The sequence below is a fragment of the Desmodus rotundus genome, unplaced genomic scaffold (genome assembly GCF_022682495.2).
Source record: "Desmodus rotundus isolate HL8 unplaced genomic scaffold, HLdesRot8A.1 manual_scaffold_15, whole genome shotgun sequence".
NCBI classification, from domain to species: Eukaryota; Metazoa; Chordata; class Mammalia; order Chiroptera; family Phyllostomidae; genus Desmodus; species Desmodus rotundus.
In genome coordinates this window covers 217,901-236,115 of record NW_026527203.1, presented here as the reverse complement: position 1 = coordinate 236,115, position 18,215 = coordinate 217,901, and positions in this window count along the sequence as shown.

Genomic DNA, 18,215 nt, shown 5'->3' with positions numbered 1-18,215 from the left:
TGTGCTCAGAACCCGCACCACAAGATTCTAGATCCCGACACACCGCATTCTAGAATGCAGTAACCAAGGCAACCGTATCCTTGGAAACCGTATCCTAGGAAACCGCTTATCTCAGGAGGCCATTGTGCTCAGAACCAGCACCACAAGATTCTAGATCCCGACACACCGCATTCTAGAATGCACTAACCAAGGCAACCGTATCCTTGGAAACCGTATCCTAGGAAAACGCTTATCTCAGGTGGCCATTGTGCTCAGAACCCGCACCACAAGATTCTAGATCCCGACACACCGCATTCTAGAATGCAGTAACCAAGGCAACCGTATCCTTGGAAACCGTATCCTAGGAAACCGCTTATCTCAGGAGGCCATTGTGCTCAGAACCCGCACCACAAGATTCTAGATCCCGACACACCGCATTCTAGAATGCAGTAACTAAGGCAACCGTATCCTTGGAAACCGTATCCTAGGAAACCGCTTATCTCAGGAGGCCATTGTGCTCAGAACCCGCACCACAAGATTCTAGATCCCGACACACCCCATTCTAGAATGCAGTAACCAAGACAACCGTATCCTTGGAAACCGTATCCTAGGAAACCGCTTATCTCAGGAGGCCATTGTGCTCAGAACCCGCACCACAAGATTCTAGATCCCGACACACCCCATTCTAGAATGCAGTAACCAAGACAACCGTATCCTTGGAAACCGTATCCTAGGAAACCGCTTATCTCAGGAGGCCATTGTGCTCAGAACCCGCACCACAAGATTCTAGATCCCGACACACCCCATTCTAGAATGCAGTAACCAAGACAACCGTATCCTTGGAAACCGTATCCTAGGAAACCGCTTATCTCAGGAGGCCATTGTGCTCAGAACCCGCACCACAAGATTCTAGATCCCGACACACCGCATTCTAGAATGCAGTAACCAAGGCAACCGTATCCTTGGAAACCGTATCCTAGGAAACCGCTTATCTCAGGAGGCCGTTGTGCTCAGAACCAGCACCACAAGATTCTAGATCCCGACACACCGCATTCTATAATGCAGTAACCAAGGCAACCGTATCCTTGGAAACCGTATCCTAAAACCGCTTATCTCAGGAGGCCATTGTGCTCAGAACCAGCACCACAAGATTCTAGATCCCGACACACCGCATTCTAGAATGCAGTAACCAAGGCAACAGTATGCTTGGAAACCGTATCCTAGGAAACCGCTTATCTCAGGAGGCCATTGTGCTCAGAACCCGCACCACAAGATTCTAGATCCCGACACACCGCATTCTAGAATGCAGTAGCCAAGGCAACCGTATCCTTGGAAACCGTATCTAGGAAACCGCTTATCTCAGGAGGCCATTGTGCTCAGAACCCGCACCACAAGATTCTAGATCCCGACACACCGCATTCTAGAATGCAGTAACCAAGGCAACCGTATCCTTGGAAACCGTATCCTAGGAATCCGCTTATCTCAGGAGGCCATTGTGCTCAGAACCAGCACCACAAGATTCTAGATCCCGACACACCGCATTCTAGAATGCAGTAACCAAGGCAACCGTATCCTTGGAAACCGTATCCTAGGAAACCGCTTATCTCAGGTGGCCATTGTGCTCAGAACCCGCACCACAAGATTCTAGATCCCGACACACCGCATTCTAGAATGCAGTAACCAAGGCAACCGTATCCTTGGAAACCGTATCCTAGGAAACCGCTTATCTCAGGAGGCCATTGTGCTCAGAACCAGCACCACAAGATTCTAGATCCCGACACACTGCATTCTAGAATGCACTAACCAAGGCAACCGTATCCTTGGAAACCGTATCCTAGGAAAACGCTTATCTCAGGTGGCCATTGTGCTCAGAACCCGCACCACAAGATTCTAGACCCCGACACACCGCATTCTAGAATGCAGTAACCAAGGCAACCGTATCCTTGGAAACCGTATCCTGGGAAACCGCTTATCTCAGGAGGCCATTGTGCTCAGAACCCGCACCACAAGATTCTAGATCCCGACACACCGCATTCTAGAATGCAGTAACCAAGGCAACCGTATCCTTGGAAACCGTATCCTAGGAAACCGCTTATCTCAGGAGGCCATTGTGCTCAGAACCCGCACCACAAGATTCTAGATCCCGACACACCCCATTCTAGAATGCAGTAACCAAGACAACCGTATCCTTGGAAACCGTATCCTAGGAAACCGCTTATCTCAGGAGGCCATTGTGCTCAGAACCCGCACCACAAGATTCTAGATCCCGACACACCGCATTCTAGAATGCAGTAACCAAGGCAACCGTATCCTTGGAAACCGTATCCTAGGAAACCGCTTATCTCAGGAGGCCGTTGTGCTCAGAACCAGCACCACAAGATTCTAGATCCCGACACACCGCATTCTATAATGCAGTAACCAAGGCAACCGTATCCTTGGAAACCGTATCCTAAAACCGCTTATCTCAGGAGGCCATTGTGCTCAGAACCAGCACCACAAGATTCTAGATCCCGACACACCGCATTCTAGAATGCAGTAACCAAGGCAACAGTATGCTTGGAAACCGTATCCTAGGAAACCGCTTATCTCAGGAGGCCATTGTGCTCAGAACCCGCACCACAAGATTCTAGATCCCGACACACCGCATTCTAGAATGCAGTAACCAAGGCAACCGTATCCTTGGAAACCGTATCTAGGAAACCGCTTATCTCAGGAGGCCATTGTGCTCAGAACCCGCACCACAAGATTCTAGATCCCGACACACCGCATTCTAGAATGCAGTAACCAAGGCAACCGTATCCTTGGAAACCGTATCCTAGGAATCCGCTTATCTCAGGAGGCCATTGTGCTCAGAACCAGCACCACAAGATTCTAGATCCCGACACACCGCATTCTAGAATGCAGTAACCAAGGCAACCGTATCCTTGGAAACCGTATCCTAGGAAACCGCTTATCTCAGGTGGCCATTGTGCTCAGAACCCGCACCACAAGATTCTAGATCCCGACACACCGCATTCTAGAATGCAGTAACCAAGGCAACCGTATCCTTGGAAACCGTATCCTAGGAAACCGCTTATCTCAGGAGGCCATTGTGCTCAGAACCAGCACCACAAGATTCTAGATCCCGACACACCGCATTCTAGAATGCACTAACCAAGGCAACCGTATCCTTGGAAACCGTATCCTAGGAAAACGCTTATCTCAGGTGGCCATTGTGCTCAGAACCCGCACCACAAGATTCTAGATCCCGACACACCGCATTCTAGAATGCAGTAACCAAGGCAACCGTATCCTTGGAAACCGTATCCTAGGAAACCGCTTATCTCAGGAGGCCATTGTGCTCAGAACCCGCACCAAAAGATTCTAGATCCCGACACACCGCATTCTAGAATGCAGTAACCAAGGCAACCGTATCCTTGGAAACCGTATCCTAGGAAACCGCTTATCTCAGGTGGCCATTGTGCTCAGAACCCGCACCACAAGATTCTAGATCCCGACACACCGCATTCTAGAATGCAGTAACCAAGGCAACCGTATCCTTGGAAACCGTATCCTAGGAAACCGCTTATCTCAGGAGGCCATTGTGCTCAGAACCCGCACCACAAGATTCTAGATCCCGACACACCGCATTCTAGAATGCAGTAACCAAGGCAACCGTATCCTTGGAAACCGTATCCTAGGAAACCGCTTATCTCAGGTGGCCATTGTGCTCAGAACCCGCACCACAAGATTCTAGATCCCGACACACCGCATTCTAGAATGCAGTAACCAAGGCAACCTTATCCTTGGAAACCGTATCCTATGAAACCGCTTATCTCAAGAGGCCATTGTGCTCAGAACCCGCACCACAAGATTCTAGATCCCGACACACCCCATTCTAGAATGCAGTAACCAAGGCAACCGTATCCTTGGAAACCGTATCCTAGGAAACCGCTTATCTCAGGAGGCCATTGTGCTCAGAACCAGCACCACAAGATTCTAGATCCGGACACACCGCATTCTAGAATGCAGTAACCAAGGCAACCGTATCCTTGGAAACCGTATCCTAGGAAACCGCTTATCTCAGGTGGCCATTGTGCTCAGAACCCGCACCACAAGATTCTAGATCCCGACACACCGCATTCTAGAATGCAGTAACCAAGGCAACCGTATCCTTGGAAACCGTATCCTAGGAAACCGCTTATCTCAGGAGGCCATTGTGCTCAGAACCCGCACCACAAGATTCTAGATCCCGACACACCGCATTCTAGAATGCAGTAACCAAGGCAACCGTATCCTTGGAAACCGTATCCTAGGAAACCGCTTATCTCAGGAGGCCATTGTGCTCAGAACCAGCACCACAAGATTCTAGATCCCGACACACCGCATTCTAGAATGCACTAACCAAGGCAACCGTATCCTTGGAAACCGTATCCTAGGAAACCGCTTATCTCAGGTTGCCATTGTGCTCAGAACCCGCACCACAAGATTCTAGATCCCGACACACCGCATTCTAGAATGCAGTGACCAAGGCAACCGTATCCTTGGAAACCGTATCCTAGGAAACCGCTTATCTCACGAGGCCATTGTGCTCAGAACCAGCACCACAAGATTCTAGATCCCGACACACCGCATTCTAGAATGCAGTAACCAAGGCAACCGTATCCTTGGAAACCGTATCCTAGGAAACCGCTTATCTCAGGTGGCCATTGTGCTCAGAACCCGCACCACAAGATTCTAGATCCCGACACACCGCATTCTAGAATGCAGTAACCAAGGCAACCGTATCCTTGGAAACCGTATCCTAGGAAACCGCTTATCTCAGGAGGCCATTATGCTCAGAACCCGCACCACAAGATTCTAGATCCCGACACACCGCATTCTAGAATGCAGTAACCAAGGCAACCGTATCCTTGGAAACCGTATCCTAGGAAACCGCTTATCTCAGGTGGCCATTGTGCTCAGAACCCGCACCACAAGATTCTAGATCCCGACACACCGCATTCTAGAATGCAGTAACCAAGGCAACCGTATCCTTGGAAACCGTATCCTAGGAAACCGCTTATCTCAGGAGGCCATTGTGCTCAGAACCAGCACCACAAGATTCTAGATCCCGACACACCCCATTCTAGAATGCAGTAACCAAGGCAACCGTATCCTTGGAAACCGTATCCTAGGAAACCGCTTATCTCAGGTGGCCATTGTGCTCAGAACCCGCACCACAAGATTCTAGATCCCGACACACCGCATTCTAGAATGCAGTAACCAAGGCAACCGTATCCTTGGAAACCGTATCCTAGGAAACCGCTTATCTCAGGAGGCCATTGTGCTCAGAACCCGCACCACAAGATTCTAGATCCCGACACACCGCATTCTAGAATGCAGTAACCAAGGCAACCGTATCCTTGGAAACCGTATCCTAGGAAACCGCTTATCTCAGGTGGCCATTGTGCTCAGAACCCGCACCACAAGATTCTAGATCCCGACACACCGCATTCTAGAATGCAGTAACCAAGGCAACCGTATCCTTGGAAACCGTATCCTAGGAAACCGCTTATCTCAGGAGGCCATTGTGCTCAGAACCCGCACCACAAGATTCTAGATCCCGACACACCGCATTCTAGAATGCAGTAACCAAGGCAACCGTATCCTTGGAAACCGTATCCTAGGAAACCGCTTATCTCAAGAGGCCATTGTGCTCAGAACCCGCACCACAAGATTCTAGATCCCGACACACCCCATTCTAGAATGCAGTAACCAAGGCAACCGTATCCTTGGAAACCGTATCCTAGGAAACCGCTTATCTCAGGAGGCCATTGTGCTCAGAACCAGCACCACAAGATTCTAGATCCCGACACACCGCATTCTAGAATGCAGTAACCAAGGCAACCGTATCCTTGGAAACCGTATCCTAGGAAACCGCTTATCTCAGGTGGCCATTGTGCTCAGAACCCGCACCACAAGATTCTAGATCCCGACACACCGCATTCTAGAATGCAGTAACCAAGGCAACCGTATCCTTGGAAACCGTATCCTAGGAAACCGCTTATCTCAGGAGGCCATTGTGCTCAGAACCCGCACCACAAGATTCTAGATCCCGACACACCCCATTCTAGAATGCAGTAACCAAGGCAACCGTATCCTTGGAAACCGTATCCTAGGAAACCGCTTATCTCAGGAGGCCATTGTGCTCAGAACCAGCACCACAAGATTCTAGATCCCGACACACCGCATTCTAGAATGCACTAACCAAGGCAACCGTATCCTTGGAAACCGTATCCTAGGAAACCGCTTATCTCAGGTTGCCATTGTGCTCAGAACCCGCACCACAAGATTCTAGATCCCGACACACCGCATTCTAGAATGCAGTGACCAAGGCAACCGTATCCTTGGAAACCGTATCCTAGGAAACCGCTTATCTCACGAGGCCATTGTGCTCAGAACCAGCACCACAAGATTCTAGATCCCGACACACCGCATTCTAGAATGCAGTAACCAAGGCAACCGTATCCTTGGAAACCGTATCCTAGGAAACCGCTTATCTCAGGTGGCCATTGTGCTCAGAACCCGCACCACAAGATTCTAGATCCCGACACACCGCATTCTAGAATGCAGTAACCAAGGCAACCGTATCCTTGGAAACCGTATCCTAGGAAACCGCTTATCTCAGGAGGCCATTATGCTCAGAACCCGCACCACAAGATCCTAGATCCCGACACACCGCATTCTAGAATGCAGTAACCAAGGCACCGTATCCTTGGAAACCGTATCCTAGGAAACCGCTTATCTCAGGAGGCCATTGTGCTCAGAACCAGCACCACAAGATTCTAGATCCCGACACACCGCATTCTAGAATGCAGTAACCAAGGCAACCGTATCCTTGGAAACCGTATCCTAGGAAACCGCTTATCTCAGGAGGCCATTGTGCTCAGAACCAGCACCACAAGATTCTAGATCCCGACACACCCCATTCTAGAATGCAGTAACCAAGGCAACCGTATCCTTGGAAACCGTATCCTAGGAAACCGCTTATCTCAGGTGGCCATTGTGCTCAGAACCCGCACCACAAGATTCTAGATCCCGACACACCGCATTCTAGAATGCAGTAACCAAGGCAACCGTATCCTTGGAAACCGTATCCTAGGAAACCGCTTATCTCAGGAGGCCATTGTGCTCAGAACCCGCACCACAAGATTCTAGATCCCGACACACCGCATTCTAGAATGCAGTAACCAAGGCAACCGTATCCTTGGAAACCGTATCCTAGGAAACCGCTTATCTCAGGTGGCCATTGTGCTCAGAACCCGCACCACAAGATTCTAGATCCCGACACACCGCATTCTAGAATGCAGTAACCAAGGCAACCGTATCCTTGGAAACCGTATCCTAGGAAACCGCTTATCTCAGGAGGCCATTGTGCTCAGAACCCGCACCACAAGATTCTAGATCCCGACACACCCCATTCTAGAATGCAGTAACCAAGGCAACCGTATCCTTGGAAACCGTATCCTAGGAAACCGCTTATCTCAGGAGGCCATTGTGCTCAGAACCCGCACCACAAGATTCTAGATCCCGACACACCGCATTCTAGAATGCAGTAACCAAGGCAACCGTATCCTTGGAAACCGTATCCTAGGAAACCGCTTATCTCAGGAGGCCATTGTGCTCAGAACCCGCACCACAAGATTCTAGATCCCGACACACCCAATTCTAGAATGCAGTAACCAAGGCAACCGTATCCTTGGAAACCGTATCCTAGGAAACCGCTTATCTCAGGAGGCCATTGTGCTCAGAACCAGCACCACAAGATTCCAGATCCCGACACACCGCATTCTAGAATGCAGTAACCAAGGCAAGCGTATCCTTGGAAACCGTATCCTAGGAAACCGCTTATCTCAGGTGGCCATTGTGCTCAGAACCCGCACCACAAGATTCTAGATCCCGACACACCGCATTCTAGAATGCAGTAACCAAGGCAACCGTATCCTTGGAAACCGTATCCTAGGAAACCGCTTATCTCAGGAGGCCATTGTGCTCAGAACCAGCACCACAAGATTCTAGATCCCGACACACCGCATTCTAGAATGCACTAACCAAGGCAACCGTATCCTTGGAAACCGTATCCTAGGAAAACGCTTATCTCAGGTGGCCATTGTGCTCAGAACCCGCACCACAAGATTCTAGATCCCGACACACCGCATTCTAGAATGCAGTAACCAAGGCAACCGTATCCTTGGAAACCGTATCCTAGGAAACCGCTTATCTCAGGAGGCCATTGTGCTCAGAACCCGCACCACAAGATTCTAGATCCCGACACACCGCATTCTAGAATGCAGTAACCAAGGCAACCGTATCCTTGGAAACCGTATCCTAGGAAACCGCTTATCTCAGGTGGCCATTGTGCTCAGAACCCGCACCACAAGATTCTAGATCCCGACACACCGCATTCTAGAATGCAGTAACCAAGGCAACCGTATCCTTGGAAACCGTATCCTAGGAAACCGCTTATCTCAGGAGGCCATTGTGCTCAGAACCCGCACCACAAGATTCTAGATCCCGACACACCCCATTCTAGAATGCAGTAACCAAGGCAACCGTATCCTTGGAAACCGTATCCTAGGAAACCGCTTATCTCAGGAGGCCATTGTGCTCAGAACCAGCACCACAAGATTCTAGATCCCGACACACCGCATTCTAGAATGCAGTAACCAAGGCAACCGTATTCTTGGAAACCGTATCCTAGGAAACCGCTTATCTCAGGAGGCCATTGTGCTCAGAACCCGCACCACAAGATTCTAGATACTGACACACCACATTCTAGAATGCAGTTCCAAGCCAACCGTATCCTAGGAAACCGCTTATCTCTGGAGACCATAGTGCTCAGAACCCGTCCCACAAGATTCAAGATCCTGACACACCACATTCTAGAACCCCGTATCCAAGTCAACCGTATCCTTGGAAACCGTATCCTAGGAAACCGCTTTACTAGAGACCATAGTGCTCAGAACCCGCACCACAAGATTCTAGATATTGACACACCACATTCTAGAATGCAGTATCCAAGGGAACCGTATCCTTGGAAACCGTATTCTAGGAAACCGCTTACTCTGGAGACCATAGTGCTCAGAACCCGCACCACAAGATTCTAGATCCTGACACACCGCATTCTAGAATGCAGTATTCAAGGTAACCGTATCCTTGGCAACCGTATCATAGGAAACCACTTACTCTGGATACCATAGTGCTCAGAAACAGAACCACAAGATTCTAGATCCTGACACACCACATTCTAGAACGCCGTACCAAGGCAACCATATTTTTGGAGACCTTATCCTAGGAAACTGCTTATCTCTGGAGGCCATTGTGCTCAGAACCCGCACCACAAGATTCTAGATCCTGACTCACCACATTCTAGAACGCCGTATCCAAGGCAACCGTATCCTTGTAGACCGTATCCTAGGAAACCTCTTATCTCAGGAGGCCATTGTGCTCAGAACCCGCACCACAAGATTCTAGATCATGACACACCGCATTCTAGAATGCAGTATCCAAGGGAACCGTATCCTTGGAAACCGTATCCTAGGAAACCGCTTACTCTGGAGGACATTGTGCTCAGAACCCGCACCACAAGATTCCAGATCCTGACACTACGCATTCTAGAATGCAGTATCCAAGGCAACCGTATCCTTGGAAACCGTATCCTAGGAAACCGCTTATCTCAGGTGGCCATTGTGCTCAGAACCCGCACCACAAGATTCTAGATCCCGACACACCGCATTCTAGAATGCAGTAACCAAGGCACCGTATCCTTGGAAACCGTATCCTAGGAAACCGCTTATCTCAGGAGGCCATTGTGCTCAGAACCAGCACCACAAGATTCTAGATCCCGACACACCGCATTCTAGAATGCACTAACCAAGGCAACCGTATCCTTGCAAACCGTATCCTAGGAAACCGCTTATCTCAGGTGGCCATTGTGCTCAGAACCCGCACCACAAGATTCTAGATCCCGACACACCGCATTCTAGAATGCAGTAACCAAGGCAACCGTATCCTTGGAAACCGTATCCTAGGAAACCGCTTATCTCAGGAGGCCATTGTGCTCAGAACCCGCACCACAAGATTCTAGATCCCGACACACCGCATTCTAGAATGCAGTAACCAAGAACAACCGTATCCTTGGAAACCGTATCTAGGAAACCGCTTATCTCAGGAGGCCATTGTGCTCAGAACCCGCACCACAAGATTCTAGATCCCGACACACCGCATTCTAGAATGCAGTAACCAAGGCAACCGTATCCTTGGAAACCGTATCCTAGGAATCCGCTTATCTCAGGAGGCCATTGTGCTCAGAACCAGCACCACAAGATTCTAGATCCCGACACACCGCATTCTAGAATGCAGTAACCAAGGCAACCGTATCCTTGGAAACCGTATCCTAGGAAACCGCTTATCTCAGGTGGCCATTGTGCTCAGAACCCGCACCACAAGATTCTAGATCCCGACACACCGCATTCTAGAATGCAGTAACCAAGGCAACCGTATCCTTGGAAACCGTATCCTAGGAAACCACTTATCTCAGGAGGCCATTGTGCTCAGAACCAGCACCACAAGATTCTAGATCCCGACACACCGCATTCTAGAATGCACTAACCAAGGCAACCGTATCCTTGGAAACCGTATCCTAGGAAAACGCTTATCTCAGGTGGCCATTGTGCTCAGAACCCGCACCACAAGATTCTAGATCCCGACACACCGCATTCTAGAATGCAGTAACCAAGGCAACCGTATCCTTGGAAACCGTATCCTAGGAAACCGCTTATCTCAGGAGGCCATTGTGCTCAGAACCCGCACCACAAGATTCTAGATCCCGACACACCGCATTCTAGAATGCAGTAACTAAGGCAACCGTATCCTTGGAAACCGTATCCTAGGAAACCGCTTATCTCAGGAGGCCATTGTGCTCAGAACCCGCACCACAAGATTCTAGATCCCGACACACCCCATTCTAGAATGCAGTAACCAAGACAACCGTATCCTTGGAAACCGTATCCTAGGAAACCGCTTATCTCAGGAGGCCATTGTGCTCAGAACCCGCACCACAAGATTCTAGATCCCGACACACCCCATTCTAGAATGCAGTAACCAAGACAACCGTATCCTTGGAAACCGTATCCTAGGAAACCGCTTATCTCAGGAGGCCATTGTGCTCAGAACCCGCACCACAAGATTCTAGATCCCGACACACCCCATTCTAGAATGCAGTAACCAAGACAACCGTATCCTTGGAAACCGTATCCTAGGAAACCGCTTATCTCAGGAGGCCATTGTGCTCAGAACCCGCACCACAAGATTCTAGATCCCGACACACCGCATTCTAGAATGCAGTAACCAAGGCAACCGTATCCTTGGAAACCGTATCCTAGGAAACCGCTTATCTCAGGAGGCCGTTGTGCTCAGAACCAGCACCACAAGATTCTAGATCCCGACACACCGCATTCTATAATGCAGTAACCAAGGCAACCGTATCCTTGGAAACCGTATCCTAAAACCGCTTATCTCAGGAGGCCATTGTGCTCAGAACCAGCACCACAAGATTCTAGATCCCGACACACCGCATTCTAGAATGCAGTAACCAAGGCAACAGTATGCTTGGAAACCGTATCCTAGGAAACCGCTTATCTCAGGAGGCCATTGTGCTCAGAACCCGCACCACAAGATTCTAGATCCCGACACACCGCATTCTAGAATGCAGTAACCAAGGCAACCGTATCCTTGGAAACCGTATCTAGGAAACCGCTTATCTCAGGAGGCCATTGTGCTCAGAACCCGCACCACAAGATTCTAGATCCCGACACACCGCATTCTAGAATGCAGTAACCAAGGCAACCGTATCCTTGGAAACCGTATCCTAGGAATCCGCTTATCTCAGGAGGCCATTGTGCTCAGAACCAGCACCACAAGATTCTAGATCCCGACACACCGCATTCTAGAATGCAGTAACCAAGGCAACCGTATCCTTGGAAACCGTATCCTAGGAAACCGCTTATCTCAGGTGGCCATTGTGCTCAGAACCCGCACCACAAGATTCTAGATCCCGACACACCGCATTCTAGAATGCAGTAACCAAGGCAACCGTATCCTTGGAAACCGTATCCTAGGAAACCGCTTATCTCAGGAGGCCATTGTGCTCAGAACCAGCACCACAAGATTCTAGATCCCGACACACTGCATTCTAGAATGCACTAACCAAGGCAACCGTATCCTTGGAAACCGTATCCTAGGAAAACGCTTATCTCAGGTGGCCATTGTGCTCAGAACCCGCACCACAAGATTCTAGACCCCGACACACCGCATTCTAGAATGCAGTAACCAAGGCAACCGTATCCTTGGAAACCGTATCCTGGGAAACCGCTTATCTCAGGAGGCCATTGTGCTCAGAACCCGCACCACAAGATTCTAGATCCCGACACACCGCATTCTAGAATGCAGTAACCAAGGCAACCGTATCCTTGGAAACCGTATCCTAGGAAACCGCTTATCTCAGGAGGCCATTGTGCTCAGAACCCGCACCACAAGATTCTAGATCCCGACACACCCCATTCTAGAATGCAGTAACCAAGACAACCGTATCCTTGGAAACCGTATCCTAGGAAACCGCTTATCTCAGGAGGCCATTGTGCTCAGAACCCGCACCACAAGATTCTAGATCCCGACACACCGCATTCTAGAATGCAGTAACCAAGGCAACCGTATCCTTGGAAACCGTATCCTAGGAAACCGCTTATCTCAGGAGGCCGTTGTGCTCAGAACCAGCACCACAAGATTCTAGATCCCGACACACCGCATTCTATAATGCAGTAACCAAGGCAACCGTATCCTTGGAAACCGTATCCTAAAACCGCTTATCTCAGGAGGCCATTGTGCTCAGAACCAGCACCACAAGATTCTAGATCCCGACACACCGCATTCTAGAATGCAGTAACCAAGGCAACAGTATGCTTGGAAACCGTATCCTAGGAAACCGCTTATCTCAGGAGGCCATTGTGCTCAGAACCCGCACCACAAGATTCTAGATCCCGACACACCGCATTCTAGAATGCAGTAACCAAGGCAACCGTATCCTTGGAAACCGTATCTAGGAAACCGCTTATCTCAGGAGGCCATTGTGCTCAGAACCCGCACCACAAGATTCTAGATCCCGACACACCGCATTCTAGAATGCAGTAACCAAGGCAACCGTATCCTTGGAAACCGTATCCTAGGAATCCGCTTATCTCAGGAGGCCATTGTGCTCAGAACCAGCACCACAAGATTCTAGATCCCGACACACCGCATTCTAGAATGCAGTAACCAAGGCAACCGTATCCTTGGAAACCGTATCCTAGGAAACCGCTTATCTCAGGTGGCCATTGTGCTCAGAACCCGCACCACAAGATTCTAGATCCCGACACACCGCATTCTAGAATGCAGTAACCAAGGCAACCGTATCCTTGGAAACCGTATCCTAGGAAACCGCTTATCTCAGGAGGCCATTGTGCTCAGAACCAGCACCACAAGATTCTAGATCCCGACACACCGCATTCTAGAATGCACTAACCAAGGCAACCGTATCCTTGGAAACCGTATCCTAGGAAAACGCTTATCTCAGGTGGCCATTGTGCTCAGAACCCGCACCACAAGATTCTAGATCCCGACACACCGCATTCTAGAATGCAGTAACCAAGGCAACCGTATCCTTGGAAACCGTATCCTAGGAAACCGCTTATCTCAGGAGGCCATTGTGCTCAGAACCCGCACCACAAGATTCTAGATCCCGACACACCGCATTCTAGAATGCAGTAACCAAGGCAACCGTATCCTTGGAAACCGTATCCTAGGAAACCGCTTATCTCAGGTGGCCATTGTGCTCAGAACCCGCACCACAAGATTCTAGATCCCGACACACCGCATTCTAGAATGCAGTAACCAAGGCAACCGTATCCTTGGAAACCGTATCCTAGGAAACCGCTTATCTCAGGAGGCCATTGTGCTCAGAACCCGCACCACAAGATTCTAGATCCCGACACACCGCATTCTAGAATGCAGTAACCAAGGCAACCGTATCCTTGGAAACCGTATCCTAGGAAACCGCTTATCTCAGGTGGCCATTGTGCTCAGAACCCGCACCACAAGATTCTAGATCCCGACACACCGCATTCTAGAATGCAGTAACCAAGGCAACCTTATCCTTGGAAACCGTATCCTATGAAACCGCTTATCTCAGGAGGCCATTGTGCTCAGAACCCGCACCACAAGATTCTAGATCCCGACACACCGCATTCTAGAATGCAGTAACCAAGGCAACCGTATCCTTGGAAACCGTATCCTAGGAAACCGCTTATCTCAGGTGGCCATTGTGCTCAGAACCCGCACCACAAGATTCTAGATCCCGACACACCGCATTCTAGAATGCAGTAACCAAGGCAACCGTATCCTTGGAAACCGTATCCTAGGAAACCGCTTATCTCAGGAGGCCATTGTGCTCAGAACCCGCACCACAAGATTCTAGATCCCGACACACCCCATTCTAGAATGCAGTAACCAAGGCAACCGTATCCTTGGAAACCGTATCCTAGGAAACCGCTTATCTCAGGAGGCCATTGTGCTCAGAACCAGCACCACAAGATTCTAGATCCCGACACACCGCATTCTAGAATGCAGTAACCAAGGCAACCGTATCCTTGGAAACCGTATCCTAGGAAACCGCTTATCTCAGGAGGCCATTGTGCTCAGAACCCGCACCACAAGATTCTAGATACTGACACACCACATTCTAGAATGCAGTTCCAAGCCAACCGTATCCTAGGAAACCGCTTATCTCTGGAGACCATAGTGCTCAGAACCCGTCCCACAAGATTCAAGATCCTGACACACCACATTCTAGAACCCCGTATCCAAGTCAACCGTATCCTTGGAAACCGTATCCTAGGAAACCGCTTACTCTAGAGACCATAGTGCTCAGAACCCGCACCACAAGATTCTAGATATTGACACACCACATTCTAGAATGCAGTATCCAAGGGAACCGTATCCTTGGAAACCGTATTCTAGGAAACCGCTTACTCTGGAGACCATAGTGCTCAGAACCCGCACCACAAGATTCTAGATCCTGACACACCGCATTCTAGAATGCAGTATTCAAGGTAACCGTATCCTTGGCAACCGTATCATAGGAAACCACTTACTCTGGATACCATAGTGCTCAGAAACAGAACCACAAGATTCTAGATCCTGACACACCACATTCTAGAACGCCGTACCAAGGCAACCATATTTTTGGAGACCTTATCCTAGGAAACTGCTTATCTCTGGAGGCCATTGTGCTCAGAACCCGCACCACAAGATTCTAGATCCTGACTCACCACATTCTAGAACGCCGTATCCAAGGCAACCGTATCCTTGTAGACCGTATCCTAGGAAACCTCTTATCTCAGGAGGCCATTGTGCTCAGAACCCGCACCACAAGATTCTAGATCATGACACACCGCATTCTAGAATGCAGTATCCAAGGGAACCGTATCCTTGGAAACCGTATCCTAGGAAACCGCTTACTCTGGAGGACATTGTGCTCAGAACCCGCACCACAAGATTCCAGATCCTGACACTACGCATTCTAGAATGCAGTATCCAAGGCAACCGTATCCTTGGAAACCGTATCCTAGGAAACCGCTTATCTCAGGTGGCCATTGTGCTCAGAACCCGCACCACAAGATTCTAGATCCCGACACACCGCATTCTAGAATGCAGTAACCAAGGCACCGTATCCTTGGAAACCGTATCCTAGGAAACCGCTTATCTCAGGAGGCCATTGTGCTCAGAACCAGCACCACAAGATTCTAGATCCCGACACACCGCATTCTAGAATGCACTAACCAAGGCAACCGTATCCTTGCAAACCGTATCCTAGGAAACCGCTTATCTCAGGTGGCCATTGTGCTCAGAACCCGCACCACAAGATTCTAGATCCCGACACACCGCATTCTAGAATGCAGTAACCAAGGCAACCGTATCCTTGGAAACCGTATCCTAGGAAACCGCTTATCTCAGGAGGCCATTGTGCTCAGAACCCGCACCACAAGATTCTAGATCCCGACACACCGCATTCTAGAATGCAGTAACCAAGGCAACCGTATCCTTGGAAACCGTATCCTAGGAAACCGCTTATCTCAGGTGGCCATTTTGCTCAGAACCCGCACCACAAGATTCTAGATCCCGACACACCGCATTCTAGAATGCAGTAACCAAGGCAACCGTATCCTTGGAAACCGTATCCTATGAAACCGCTTATCTCAGGAGGCCATTGTGCTCAGAACCCGCACCACAAGATTCTAGATCCCGACACACCGCATTCTAGAATGCAGTAACCAAGGCAACCGTATCCTTGGAAACCGTATCCTAGGAAACCGCTTATCTCAGGAGGCCATTGTGCTCAGAACCAGCACCACAAGATTCTACATCCTGACACACCGCATTCTAGAATGCAGTAACCAAGGCAACCGTATCCTTGGAAACCGTATTCTAGGAAACCGCTTATCTCAGGAGGCCATTGTGCTCAGAACCAGCACCACAAGATTCTAGATCCCGACACACCGCATTCTAGAATGCAGTAACCAAGGCAACCGTATCCTTGGAAACCGTATCTAGGAAACCGCTTATCTCAGGAGGCCATTGTGCTCAGAACCCGCACCACAAGATTCTAGATCCCGACACACCGCATTCTAGAATGCAATAACCAAGGCAACCGTATCCTTGGAAACCGTATCCTGGGAAACCGCTTATCTCAGGAGGCCATTGTGCTCAGAACCCGCACCACAAGATTCTAGATCCCGACACACCGCATTCTAGAATGCAGTAACCAAGGCAACCGTATCCTTGGAAACCGTATCCTAGGAAACCGCTTATCTCAGGAGGCCATTGTGCTCAGAACCCGCACCACAAGATTCTAGATCCCGACACACCCCATTCTAGAATGCAGTAACCAAGACAACCGTATCCTTGGAAACCGTATCCTAGGAAACCGCTTATCTCAGGAGGCCATTGTGCTCAGAACCCGCACCACAAGATTCTAGATCCCGACACACCGCATTCTAGAATGCAGTAACCAAGGCAACCGTATCCTTGGAAACCGTATCCTAGGAAACCGCTTATCTCAGGAGGCCGTTGTGCTCAGAACCAGCACCACAAGATTCTAGATCCCGACACACCGCATTCTATAATGCAGTAACCAAGGCAACCGTATCCTTGGAAACCGTATCCTAAAACCGCTTATCTCAGGAGGCCATTGTGCTCAGAACCAGCACCACAAGATTCTAGATCCCGACACACCGCATTCTAGAATGCAGTAACCAAGGCAACAGTATGCTTGGAAACCGTATCCTAGGAAACCGCTTATCTCAGGAGGCCATTGTGCTCAGAACCCGCACCACAAGATTCTAGATCCCGACACACCGCATTCTAGAATGCAGTAACCAAGGCAACCGTATCCTTGGAAACCGTATCTAGGAAACCGCTTATCTCAGGAGGCCATTGTGCTCAGAACCCGCACCACAAGATTCTAGATCCCGACACACCGCATTCTAGAATGCAGTAACCAAGGCAACCGTATCCTTGGAAACCGTATCCTAGGAATCCGCTTATCTCAGGAGGCCATTGTGCTCAGAACCAGCACCACAAGATTCTAGATCCCGACACACCGCATTCTAGAATGCAGTAACCAAGGCAACCGTATCCTTGGAAACCGTATCTAGGAAACCGCTTATCTCAGGAGGCCATTGTGCTCAGAACCCGCACCACAAGATTCTAGATCCCGACACACCGCATTCTAGAATGCAGTAACCAAGGCAACCGTATCCTTGGAAACCGTATCCTAGGAAACCGCTTATCTCAGGAGGCCATTGTGCTCAGAACCCGCACCACAAGATTCTAGATCCCGACACACCGCATTCTAGAATGCAGTAACGAAGGCAACCGTATCCTTGGAAACCGTATCCTAGGAAACCGCTTATCTCAGGAGGCCATTGTGCTCAGAACCCGCACCACAAGATTCTAGATCCCGACACACCCCATTCTAGAATGCAGTAACCAAGGCAACCGTATCCTTGGAAACCGTATCCTAGGAAACGGCTTATCTCAGGAGGCCATTGTGCTCAGAACCAGCACCACAAGATTCTAGATCCCGACACACCGCATTCTAGAATGCAGTAACCAAGGCAACC